This window comes from Lygodium microphyllum, unplaced genomic scaffold, assembly GCF_053477565.2.
Source record: "Lygodium microphyllum isolate KBCC unplaced genomic scaffold, Lygodium_microphyllum_v1.1.10 scaffold_31, whole genome shotgun sequence".
In the NCBI taxonomy this organism is placed as follows: domain Eukaryota; kingdom Viridiplantae; phylum Streptophyta; class Polypodiopsida; order Schizaeales; family Lygodiaceae; genus Lygodium; species Lygodium microphyllum.
In genome coordinates, this window is record NW_028229514.1 from 19512918 (window position 1) to 19527332 (window position 14415).

Here is a 14415-nt window from a genome sequence, read left to right on the forward strand (position 1 = left end):
GTAGATGGGTAGGAAGGAAGCTAGAAAGATAGGAGGACAATGGGAAAAAGGGCCAAAGCCACGACCGGCATATAAAAAAGGGAATAAGGGGATGACCGCCCAAAAGGGATTTAGGGTTTTGTATATAAAGTTAAAAAGTGAATGAGAAGCTCATTCTTGTGTGTGGCCAAAAGTGGCTCTCCTCTTCTTTTTCTTCTTCTTCTTGTTCTTGCTTGCTTGAGGGAGTGTGAGAGTGCGAGGGAGTGAGTGTGTGAGGGCGAGGGACTGGGGAGGAGAATCTCTCCATCTTCTCCTCTCTTCATCTCTTCTCTTCTCTTCTCTTCTCTTCTCTTGCTCGCGGCAATGGAGCTTGGAGTCTGGAGCTTGGGGATGGAGCTCGCTTGAAGCTTGCACTTGGATCATGGAGCTACCGGAGTGCATGGGAGAGGAGGTAACTCGATTGGCATGGAGGTAAGCTCACTACACCCGTAGATATGGATGGCGCGTTGGCTATGTGAGAGGTAGCCATTAGTGCTCGGCTTGGAATGCTTGAAACAATAAGCAGTCCGTGGGTCTTAGCAGTTGAGCGAAAGCTCCCACATTTTGGTTCCGTTTCCGGGACCAATGGATTCAAGCCTTGAGTGCTTGCACGCGTTGAATCAAGCATTGAAGTAGGGTTTTCTCTGAACCGGTGCTTGAGGTAGATAGGTAGGAAGTGAGGGGGTTTGAAGAGGTATTTGACCTCCTTAGCAAGTAGGTTTTTGGTTTTTGGACTTGGAAAAGCATGATGGAGTAATGTAGATATTTCCCTTGTGATTTTTTCTTGCATTTAGGAAGGATAGGAGCAAAACATTGGAGCAAATAGTAGGGTTTTTTGTTGCTGTATAACAGACTGAAACAGGGAAAAGAAGGGAAAAAAATAAAATTTTGGGTTAAATGTTGGTGAAGTGAGCAAGACTAAGGTGAGTGCAAGCCTGGGCAGGGTGAGAAGGGGCCAGGAGTGGTAAGAAAGGCCACATTTTGCATTATAAGGTTTCAGGAGAGTAGGAGAGAGGGAGAGAGCTTCATCGTGTGGACTTGCTTCGATTTGGTCATCTAGGAGTTATTTGCCCAGCCCAGGTAATTCCACATCTTCCCCTACATGAATAGCTTAGATGTGGAGGTGCTTAACAGGTAGGAAGCCCTTGATCGCTCGGTGCAAAGAATTCTTTGAAGTTCGACAAAAATCGCATCTCGCTCGGCCCATCTGAGTGACGATGATTCTGGGCCAAGTCCAAGAATCGGCCCTCGGACCACTCGACCATTCGGCCCTTTAGTATTAGGCACTCGGCCCACCTAACTTGGCCCTTGGCCCACTTGGCCACTCGGCACTTCGACAACCACACTCGAATCGGCCGAATTTTGCATTTGGACTAGTTACATTCGGCCCTTTCTCATTTGGCCCTCGGCCCTCAAACGGGACCGAATCGGGCGTTCGGCCCTTGCAATTCGGACCTGTTGGGTCAAATTTAAAATTTTTCAAATTTTAACCTGTAGACCCTGAAACTAATCGAGAGACCATATAGAGCCAAATCCATATCATAGATCGATCACTGGGCTGAAATCTAGAGCAAGTAGTTCAAAAATTGGCTACGAACGGTCTTTCAAATCGTGCATGGCATTTACCATAAAGGCCCTGCAGGTCGGGGGGGACTACCCCCCTAACCCCCACAGAGGGGGCGTTGTCCCCCTCCGCACCTCCCCCAAGTAGGCTGGAGAGAAAACGCGTGCTGTGACAGGTCCTCCAAATTAGACCCTAGTATAGTAATGGCTCTACACAAGCATGGATTCTCACTTGCAAAAGAGCAATCACAAGCCCATACATGAACAAAGACAAACAGAGACCCTAGAACCTCAATGGGCCAATCTAGCCAACAAGGGCAAAAAGGCCACACCACAACAACACGTATGTGGTGCATTTGGACTGCATCTAGTCAAAGCGGAAAGCAACAATATCAAGCTACAACTACGAGGATGACTAGATATGACAATCCTAATGATAGATGCACCTTGAATGGCACTGCGCAGACAACCCAAGACATTAGTGGAGAATCCACATCTGGTCGTGTAGTTGGGGACTCAAGGGCATGTATTAGAATGCTTAAATTTATAATCCAAGACCTAGAAGATGAAGGCATAGTACCACCTGCTTATCTTACTTCACCGCAAAAAGAGAGCATATTGTCAATGTTCTAATTGATGAAGGAGCAGATTTTAATATCTTGACCTATGAAGCATGGACCCTACTAGGCCAATCAGAGCTCACACTGACTAATGCAACTCTTATCCCTTACGGGGGACACCCACAAGCACTCATAGGGAAGTGCAAAATCCTTGCAACAATTGAAGATGAAAGCTTGCCTATCCTATTCCATGTCCCTCCATATAGTGCTAATTGTGGGAAGGAAACCCTCCTCGAATGACCTTTCAAAAGGGTGACCAAGTGTGAGGCTAAATATGTAGCATAAAGGATACACTTGACACTACCAGGTGCGAGGATAATCGCAATATTTAGTAAGGGTGGCCTCATTGAACCTCGAGGGAAAGGCAAGGAAGGTGCTGACATAACAGTCAAGCTTACTAACAAGAGCAATGACTTGTTGGAAGAGTTGATACAAGCACATGTCGAACAACGAGAACTAGTGAGTGAGGCCATGCTTAAAACAAGAAGGTCAGGAGACAATGCCAAGGACAAGCTTTGGGCTTACAAATATCGTAGAAGACCCCAAAAGAAGCCCAATCCTTATAGACGAAGGCATCGATGGAGGGTCAGCACAACACCGCGATGGATATCCAAAGCGTTGCTATGTGCTCAAGGGTATTACGTAGGTAACCAATGGATTTGGGTGCCAAAAACCCACAGAACTTTGAGACTTGTTGGGGGATACTCATTGTTGGGGCACATTTTAGCAAGGAGACAAATTTTGAGTAGTACGCCTCTAGAGACAGGCCCAACTGTTTCAACTTAGAGAACTCATTCATCTTCTGAGTTCTGTACACAGGTGGCATATACCTTCTCTGCACTGCTTCCTTTAGTTTTTCCCAAGTTATTGTGCTTTCAGTGTGACTGCTTGGTCTTTACACCATTGCTTCCACCATAGCCTAGCTTCCTCAGTGAGCTTGAGCTTAGCAATCATGGCTTGGTTTACAGGTGCTATTTCGGTCACACTAAAATAGTCCTCCATGGATTCAAATCATATATCGGCATCAGCTTGAACAATCTTCCCTTTTTCATCAAATTTTGGTGGTTTAATTTGTTTGAGAAAAAACTTCTTCTCTTGTGCCTCTGCTGAGCTTAGTGTGGAAATAGGATTCTGGATCTACGCTTGGGGTTGTATCTAGTTACCAATTTAAACTTTTCGTGTTAGGATTACATTAACACTTCCTTATGCAACTCAAATCAATGCGCACATATTTTCCATTGTTACTATGCAACAATTCGAATGAACATAAAATTCTTATTTAACCATAGGAAAGCGTAACCCTCAAGTACAATTATTTGAGAATAGATAGGGATTGGCTAAGATAATTTTCTTTTCAGGAGTTACATCAATGCCAGATTAATAATTCCCCATTGGATTCAGCTACAGGGACATAATAGTAGTATGGATTGGGGGAATGGATTTTCAGGAAGCGATAAGCCATGGGAAGTTTAGGAAATCCCTGTTTTTGATAGCCATGATGTTCATTTCACCCCCTTACTTTAATTCTATATGCTGGTAAGATTTTAACCACCTCTTCGTAGATGTAGCAGTTCTGATCTACTTGCTGGTGTCCAATGTGTAGGGTTGAGTTCACACGAGCCTCATGGAAGATAAATAACTTGATAATCTTCAAGTCCTCCGACAACTTTAGCCTCTTCAGGTTGTTTTGAAGATAGGCAAGTCGGTTGGCATCTATGTAGTAGTATCCCACGCTCCAAGTCCAATGCCTTTCCACATACAACGGTGAGGGGTTGTAGAGCTGATCTAGGATCCCCATTATGTTGGACCATCTGCAATAGCTTGAAGAGTTCATAGCTGCCCTAAACATGATATGAAATACGAGGAACCTACTCCATGCTGGAAGCGGCAGCAATCCACAAGTGAGTATAAAGAAAAAAAAAATCTAATGAAAACATCTCTTCACTCTTCCCGATCTATCCTAATTGCTTTAGTCGTTGGTCAGCTCTCATACCAATTGTGACGTGCTCGCTTTCCAAGCATGTTTTGGCAGTCCATCAAGAAACGAATCTAAGCGTCACCACCCGGCACTCCCATGGAATGTTGTGCCTAGGGTTTCCCAAGTCCTCCTTGCAACATAATGTTCACAGCCAAACCCACTAGGATTGACTTGAAACTTGAGTCCCTAATTATCAAGGTCTCCTGATAGCATTCTAGCGTTGGGTCCTAGACATTCTACTTTATGCGGAGTTACCCAATCCGAAGCAGATCCATATCCCCACTTGGTTCAAGGAGAATGAGAAATGAGAGGGATGCATTTCTCCACCTCTCTACCTGTAGGGCATAATCCCATTCTAGTTCCCTAATACGGCATGAATCGGATTCTAACCCAATGTTGCCTAAAGGTCAAACAATGGTAAAACCTTGTGAGAAGCCTCCCAGTTCTCTGGGACCACCCTGTCACTGTAGGATGGATCCGTTGAGGTTCTGCCCACCCGCTTCCCAATATAGGCATACTTTAGTTATCTAATTATCCCCTATCACATTTATGTGCAAAATTCAAAATAAGCTTCCTTAATTAAGACTTTCCAGGAATAGGATTCGTTCGTGTAATCTTACGGCACTGACATGAAAACAATTTCAGACAGGTTCCTTGAAGTAAACTTAATATTAGCATTTTAGCTTAGATACAAGTCTTGTTCAAAAGGGACAATATCCGCAATCCATGTTGATGCACCTTATTTCCTCCAAGATTCTGCCCTTGCACTAGTAACAGGGACCCTCAAGAATCTATTGTTGGGGATAAAGGCGCCTCCGCCTAGCCGCCTCTGTATTACTACACTGACAGTCATCACCACTGCACACTGCAAGTGGCGAGCGCCCATCACCATCACTTGATTCTTTATTATTTTAGTGACAGTTTGAATAAAGGAAGGCCTGGTCACACATTGTGACTATTGGAGTTCCCATTTCTTCTCTCTCTCTCTTTCTTGCTCTTTCTCTCCCGCCATAGCTCTGGAGTGCAAGTTTTGATCCTTCTCTCCTTTCAACTGGTATCAGACATGGCTTCCCGACTCTTGAGCTTGGCTCATGGCATTCTCAGCTTCCTATTGACTCCCCACTTGCATTGGGTCTCCTTCCCGCGGCAGCCATAGCTCATTCTCTTAAGCTCCCGTCGCTCCCCGACTTCCCGAGCTTCTTTCCGGCCCATTGAGGCACCATCAGGGCATTGACATTGGGGTATTGCTTCATTATTTCAAAGTTTTTACTTCAGTCCACAGGTCTAGGCAAACAGGCAGCCACCATTGAAGCTTCCAACCTTCATATCTCTTTGCTACCGGTTATGGGCTACTAGAGGCTTGTTCCCAGGCCCCCTTGGCTCATGTTTGAGCCCTCCAACCACTCCAAAGTTGCCACATGGACCAGCAGGACCAGCAACAACTCCACGTAGATTTGCGCCTATTTTTTGGACATCAGTCACTCTAGCCCCAGCTCCAGCTTGGCATTAAGCACTTGTTTGGGGCTCCATTTCAGGCCTTTTGCACATGTATTGATGCTTGGCATTGATCCTTTGGGATTAGGCATTGGTTGGTGGCTAAAAACAGTGTTTTAGGATTGTTATAAATAGTCCACAGACATTTGATGCTAGTGCTACATTCACAGTTTATGCCTATGCTTGTTTGGGCATGACTACATAACCGGTTTGATGCCTATTGCATCCCGATTGACTTGGGGATTGAAGCTACATGTCATGCTATGATTTTGGCCTGATTGTAGGGCTGGAAATACTCAGTTTATAACATTAAATGCATGTTGAATACTCTTGGGCTGAAGCTATCTTTCATGCTTTGACATATGCCTATTGGTTCTGGGTGTATGTCTTGGGTTATGCTATGATGTATTGATCATTGAGGGACAACTTCGAGCTTGTCACTGGATCCAAATGCTTTTGGAAGCTTGAGCTTATTTCAGCCTGAACTTATTGACATTGGTCTATGCTTGACAGTGGTCAGTGCTTTGATAGTTATATGCTCCTTGGGTACATGCTTACCCGATGCCTATGGCTTGATGCATTTGTCTTGGCACAGTGTACCATGTACTTGTTGAGCTTTAGTGATCTCTGAAGACTTGGCTTGGATTCTCATTTCCTATTCTGGAATTTTTTATTGGATGTCATTTTTTGGTTGTCATAGATATTTATTGGGATGTATGTCTTGCTCATGGATGCTACCTACAGTTGCTTTGTAGTTGTCATGCTCTTGGGATGCTATTGAGGCATTGTATTGGTTACCTGTCTTTGGTACTTTGACTTGGTTTGATTGAGCTGTTGAGCTCGTTTATCCGCCTTTCGTGCCAGTGGGAGCATCTTGTATGTTTGATCCACATTGAGCAAGAGGTTTATGCTATTTGAGCATTTTGCAAATACTTGAGACTTTGGGATCTCTTACACTTAAATGTTGCATGGTTCATGCACTGATATCTTGGAGTTTCTTTTGACCTAAGCTTGGGCTTTGCACTCTTGTGAGCATACACCTATACTGGTGTCAGGTTTTGCCAATGTTATGTATACTTTTCCCTACTATCCAGGGGGTATGTCTACTCACTAACGGATGCTTTGGTGACATGTTTGGGTGTTTTCTCAGGGTCTTGATGACTGTTTGGTACTGATTTATGCCCGTTTATAGCTGGTCATGTTTTGGCTGTCATTTATTGACTTGGTGCAGTGATTTGGTTAGCAATTGACTCTCACAGTACCCTGCTATCATTTATTACAGCAAGCATATAACTCCGGACTGACATGGATTTTTCATGCTGAAATATTCTAAAATGATGTACTTTCACTAGTACTTGGTGGACAACAGCTTTGGTTACACTTTTCTTGCCATTTTCTCTCAATTTTGGTGATTTTTTGGTCATTTTCTGTAGTAAACAGCAAGCAGTTTTGAATTGTATGCAGTCTTCTTGCTTGGTACTCTTAATAAGTCATGGGATGTATTTTGCACTGCATTATGTGCCTCTTTTGCTACCTTGAAATTATTTGATGTTGAGAGTGCTCTTCTGGAGGAAGAGGTTAACCGTAAGAATTTGGATGCCTCTCGTGCGTTGCATGCTATGATAGCTAGAGGCAGGAATGATGGATATGGAAAACATGGCAGTGGTAGTGGCCGTGGATGGGATTCTCAGAAATCTCGGTCCAAGTCTCGTGGGAAGTCACGTAGCAAATCCCGTGGCAAGAATGCAAATGTTACTTGTCACCATTGTGGAAAAAAGGGCCATATTAGGCCACAATGCCATGAACTGCGCAATGAAAGGCGCAAAGATAAGGGGAAAGACAAAGTGCAGGATAAGTCTTCTGATCGCAACATAGTGCCTAAAAAGTCCAGTTTTAAAATCGAAGAGATCAATGTTATGCAGCATGAGGATATTGATGATGATGATTATATCCTTGCAGCTTCTTCTAGTGCTTCGCAGATGATGGAGATACACTCTATGTATGCACAATATTGGCTCTTGGACTCAAGCGTGTCCTTTCATGTGACACCTTGCCGAGAGTAGTTTCATTCATACCGTACTGTTTCGGGTTCTGTGCGCTTGGGTGATGACAGCTCTCTTGACATTGTGGGCATTGGTGATGTTAGGCTGCAGTTTCCTTCTTGTAGCAGTTTTGTTATGCAAGATGTACGTCATGTACCTACTTTGACATGCAGTCTCATGTTAGGTGGACGGCTGGATAACATAGGTTATCATGTATCATTTGGATACTCTGCATGGAAGATCACTCGTGGCAGACTTGTGATTGCGAGAGGTGCCAAGGCTGGTAGCCTCTATCCCTTGATTGTATCCGCTTCTTCCCTTGATCATGTCTTTTCTGTGGATTCTATCCCACATGTATCTCTTTGGTATGCCCGTTTGGGCCGTATGTCTTTGAAGGGAATGAAAATGCTTTCTGGTTTGCAGTACTTACTGCCCCTTGATTATGCATGTTTTGACTCATGTGAGCATTGTCTTTATGGCAGGCAGACTAGGTCTACGCATAAGAAGTCTGCTAGGCCACGCATGAGTGAGCCCTTGGCATTGGTACATTTGGATGTCTGTGGGCGTCTATGGGTGGTGCAAAGTATTTTGTTACTTTCATAGATGATTTTTTACGAAAAGTTTGGGCTTATCCCATTAAGCTGAAATCTGATGTCTTGCCTGTGTTTCAGAGATGGCTTGCATTGGTTGAAAACCAGCCTGGGTATAGACTAAAATGCCTAAGGACAGATAATGGGGTTGATTATGTCTCACGTGCTTTTGAGCAGTTATGTGATGAGAGAGGTATTAAGCATCAGTTGACCGCCCCCTACACCCCCCAGCAGAATGGTTTGGCTGAGCAAATGAATAGAACCATCCAGGAGCATGTACACAGTATGCTTAGCCATGCAAGCCTACCACATAGCTTTTGGACTAAGGCAGTGTACAGCTGTGCATGTCATAAATAGATCACCTTCTAGTGGTTTGGATTTCCAGGTTGCAAAGGAGGTATGGACTGGAAAACCTCCCTCTTATGCGCATCTCTGTGTCTTTGGATGTGAGGCATTTTGCCATGTGCCTAGGGACAAGAGAAGTAAGCTGAATCCTAAGAGTGTCAAATGCATTTTCCTGGGATCCGTAGGCGCGGAAAATCATCCGCAGTCATGATGTAGTCTTCCATGAAGACAAGATGCATAGGCAGTCTGAGAGAGTTGTTGAGATCCGCAAGGTCATATTTCAGGAGGAGCCGAGGGCTCCCGCACAGCCAGTTGGATAGCCTACAATTGCAGCAGATGCTCATGGTCAGGGTATTAGACAGGCAGCTGGGCAGGTAGCAGAGCCTACCATGAGACCGTCTACTAGAGATAGACGTCCACTTGATAGATTTCAGCCCTCGATGCATTATGTCTTGGCTACAGATGCAGGAGAGCCTTTCGCCTATGATGAGGCTATGCGCAAGGGTGATAGTCACTCTTGGGAGAGGGCTATACAATTTGAGATAGACTCCTTGCATAAGAATGAGACTTGGGATTTGGTTTCCTTGCCTGAGGGCAAGAAGGCTTTGCCATGCAAGTGGGTATACAAGCTGAAAAGTACCCTTGGACACCCCAAGCCGGTATACAAGGCTAGATTGGTAGCAAAGGGTTTAAGTAGGAGCATGGTGTGGACTTTGATGAGGTCTTTTCTCCTATGGTTAAGATGACCACCCTGCGCTTAGTCTTGGCTTTGGTTGCTCAACTTGACTTGGATTTATGCCATATGGATGTCAAGACGGCTTTCTTACATGGGGACTTGCATGATGAGATTTATATGGAGCAACCTAAGGGCTTTGCAGAACCTGGCAGTGTGCAAATTGAAGAAAAGAGTTTATGGATTGAAGCAGGCACCTAGGGAGTGGTATCATAAGTTTGATGCCTTTATGCAGTCACAGGGCTACAGCAAGAGTGCTATGGATCCGTGTCTTTACACGAAGAAAGCCCATGATGGTTCTTTATTGATTTTGGTACTTTATGTGGATGAGCTAGATGCTCTTAAGGCTTAGCTTAATAAGAGCTTTGAGATGAAAGATCTAGGATAGGCATCTCACATACTTGGTATGCATATTAGATGCGACAGGCATCAAGGACTCCTCTACTTATCACAGAGGGAGTACATTCATAAAGTCCTTGAGCGCTTCCGCATGCAGGACGTAAAGCCTATTGGTTGTCCATTGCCTTCTTATGTGAAGGTATCACAGGCTGATTGTCTGCAGACAGATGAGCAGAGGGCCGAGATGGCCAAGATTCCCTATGCATCTGCAATGGGCATTCTTATGTATTCCATGATAGCCACTCATCCAGATATCGCCTTTGCAGTTGGTGTTGTGGCACGCTATATGGCTACACCTGGCAAGAAGCATTGGGATGTCGTGAAGGGTATCATGAGGTACCTGAAGGGCACTACAAATATGTGCATATGCTATGGTAGCTAGGATACAGGAGTCGTGTACTTTCTTGGATATCCAGAGTGCAGAAATGCACGGCCCTTTCTACTACAGAGGCCGAGTATGTTGCAGCCCACTGAGGCTTGGAAGGAGGCCATTTGGTTGGGTCATTTGGTTGCTGACCTTGGTATTGATGCTATCCCTACACTGCATTTTAGATTCTATGAGTGCTATTTAGTTAGCCAAGAATTCGGTCTTCCATTCGAAGACGAAACACAAGTAGGTGAGGTATCACTTCATACATGGGGTTGTTGAGGATAAGTCTCTTGACCTTGTCAAGATCTTGACTGACTAGAATCCTGTAGATCTGTTCACGAAAAGCCTCTCTACAGAGCGAGGTTTATGGGCGTGGGATGAGATGACGTCTTTCCTCATCCTATTGTACATGTGTACACGTTGTACTATCTTTCTTCTTTTTATTTTCACTCCTCACTAGGACAGATTCGCCTTTAAGTGGGAGGTTTTTGGGGGTAAAGGCACCTCCGCCTAGCCGCCCGTGTATTACTACACTGACAGTCACCGCCACTGCACACTGCAGGTGGCGGGCGCCCGTCACCGTCACTTTATTCTTTATTCTTTTAGTGGCAATTTGAATAAAGGAAGGCCCGGTCACACATTGTGACTGTTGGAGTTTCCATTTCTTGTCTCTCTCTCTTTCTTGCTCTTGCTCTCCCGCCATAGCTCTCGAGTGCAAGCTTCGATCCTTCTCTCCTTTCATCTATCTCGAGTCATGCAGATCATTTGACTAGGACTCAAAGGCAGGGAATTTATAGCCAGAGCCCCCCTGGCATCCAAGCATCCTCCTACGTTCAAACCAACCCACAGAGAGACCTCTCGTGGTTGGTTTGGTCCACGTTCCCATCATGGCTATTAAGAACCTCCTTGGCTAGGGTTGGCGACCAACTGGGGATGGTTTGGCGGGCCTTCCAAAAGTTCAACTTGATTCATTATTCCCAATTCTTTTATGATTTTGGGGTCAAACAATATTTTTACAAGTGGTGTTCCTAAATTTATAAGCACAAACAATGGTGCAGGCGAGTGCTATAGACATCTGCTAAGGTGGAGTCCCTATCTTTGATGCTAGCATTTGTCCTTCTTGCATTGGCAAAAATTTCCAATATCCTCTGAGGGATAGGGAATACCTTCTTTTCGACCCCACTCCTATGTGATAGAAGCAAGAAATTATGCAATTGGATCTATATCCGAACGGTAACTTTCCTAGAATGCTAGCCTTTAGTCCAATGTTCCTATCTTGGAAAAACGACACTCGAGTTCTCTTGTATTAACATCGAGTTGTGTCATGGTTAAAGGTGATATCTTCAAGGTTGTTTCAACTTTATCAAGGCCAAATGTAGAATAGAGACCAATGAGTATTTTACTTGTCTCAAGGTCTTCCTATGAATGTAACAATAGTACTTTTAAACCCCAAATAAGTCGAGTTAATCCCCATCCTTGCGTATATAGGATTCATCTTATTGAACTTTCCCGAGAAATTAATTTTAGCACTTCATATGCATGTCTTATAACTATCTTTAAGATGAATCCCTAGTAGTGCAATTGAAACTGTCCATGATACCATGCAATCTAGATGCGAGTCCTTTTTAAGATGATGATGCAATGTGGAGTTCTACTCTTGGGAATTCATTTCAATGCACTTATGCAAATCATAAATAGAGACTTGTATTTTTCTTTTGTGTGAGGAACACAAAGTCATCAGGCCTAATGCAAGTGCGAGCTACCTCTCTTCAAAGGTTTATAGGGGCCTAATACCCAGCTTAGCCTTGCAATGACCTAAACATACTTAATCGTTATCGTAGCAACTCATAGTGCTCATGGACTTGATTCAAGCCTTTACTCCTACCTTTCCAATTTCACAAATTTCACAATGCAAAAAATACGATTTCCACTTAATGACGAATATGATTTATTGTCTTGATAACCCATTTTTTAGTTTTTTTTTCCTCTCATACATGCCAATGCTAGTGCATAAATCTAATGCACTACGAACACAATCAATAAATCCCTTGATTTCAGTGTGCACAAATGCGAAATCTTTTGTGCAAGTTGTTCGTTCTAAACATGCCAAAGTGCAATAAAACACAATTTCCAACATGATTGAATAATGCAACCTAATTGATGGTTAGTTATCATAGATTTTTATCAGAATACTTCTCCCTTCCCAATGAAGTCGATTTATGTTTTTAAGAGTTTCCATCAAAGTAGGATTTATGGGACGCACTTGGTTACCAAGTGTCGTGGTTCCTTGACTAGCAGCTCAATTAGTTGAAGCGGGATTTGCACTCTCAATTGGTCCTTACTTCACTTGGGGGGCATCGAATAATTCGACTTTTTCTTTGTGGCTACACACCCAGGCTATAGGAGAGTTGATTCCTTGTGGAAAAAAATCGACCGTGAGAACCCTCTTAAAGAGCGGGAAAAAGAAAGGGGAAGCTTGGAAGCCTCCAAGGGGAAATTTCCTCTCTCTCTCTCTCTCTCTCTCTCTCTCTCTCTCTCTCTCTCTCTCTCTCTCTCTCTCTCTCTCTCTCTCTCTCTCTCTCTCTCTCTCTCTCTCTAGTTTGACAACAGGGAAGAGTAATGATCGTAATCCCCTCCTTGTTATGCCTAAGGGTCTTTTATAGTGTATTTGGGGGGGGGGGGGGTGGAACAGCATGGTATGGAGGCCCCCCCTTATCCCCAACAAGCCGTCCAAAAGGATGCCTGTCATGCAAAGTATGACGGCAGGGGCAGAGAAGGGTTAGTCAATGTAGCTCCATGTCTTCCCGATCTCCCACATACTCCGTCAGCCACCACGCAGCTTCCCCTCTCTGCGCCATCCCATCTTGTCTTCCCATGGCAACCCCCCTCCTACTCATCAACACACGCCCCCCCCCCCCCCCCCCCCTCGATGTGCTAGCCACTAGCAGCGTGAGTAAGGGGGCATTAATTCTTTTTTTTTTTAACTTTTTGTTAATGACAGGGGGTCATTCGACTGGGGGAGGGAAATATTACACTATGCAAGAACATTATGGTGATGTTTTGAGCAACTTTTCACAGTCTTTGGAGCTCAATCTCACTTAGTCTGAGAGATTCTTTCAGTTTTGAATTTTAAGAATAGATTTTTCCTAATGTCTGGGGGATTGCACTCCTAAATTGCAAGACAGCCACCTGTATTGTCACGAATTTCTAAATTGCACTCCTGAATTGCAAGATAGCCACCTATATTGTCAAGAATTTTAGGACCGCACTCTATTTTTGTCAGGAAATTGGTTTGTTTACTATCATTGAATGCTTTTGAGGCATTTTGGGCAATGAACAAATGCATGTTCTTATTACTACATACTTGGGGATATTCCTAACATACTATTAACTGGATTTTGGAGCTTTCATTGCTTGGCATTTTCTGTCATTACTGTCATACAGCTATTTGGCTATGAATCATGGCTAGCAGCAGTGACAATTATCTTATGCATATCAAGGAGCTTGAAGGAGCATACAACTTTGTAGTTTGGAAAAAGCAGTGCTATAACATCTTGTTGCAAAAGAAGCAAGAAAATCTAATTAAAGTAAAGGGAACAAAACTAGTTGATGTAGAGTAAGATGACTGGGATGAGCTAAATGAGCTTGCACACTCGACCATTGAGCTATTGATTTCTGATGCCTTGCTATTTAGCATTGAAGGGTTGGATTCTTCTTATGACATTTGGACGCGACTAGAAGAATTGTATGCCTAGAAGAGTGCTGCAAGCAAAGTCTACTGGCTGAAGAAACTCATGGATTTGTGTATGAAAGGCGATACTATAATGTCTACTCACCTTAGTGAGTTTAACTCCATTTTTAGCCACCTTGTTGCTTTGAAGTTCAATATTGATGATGAGTTCAAAGCTACATTCTTGCTTTGCACTCTACCAGAGAGTTGGGATACCTTCAGGACTACTATGAGCAATTCTAATGCTATTATTTTGTATGCTGATGTAGAGAGTGCTCTTCTCATGGAAGAAATGAATCAACATAACAAAGCATCTAGTAAATCTTCCAGTGCTTTGCATACTAGAGACAGATCATAGTAGAAAGGCAAATTTGATAGCAAGGGACACAGTAAATCACATGGTAAGGATGTTGAATGCCATCACTATGGCAAGAAGGGTCACTTCAAACATGATTGCTATAAATGGAAGAAAGAGAAAGGGAAGGGTAAGAAGATGGATGACAGCAGGAAGAGAAGAAAGAGAGTCAGCTTGC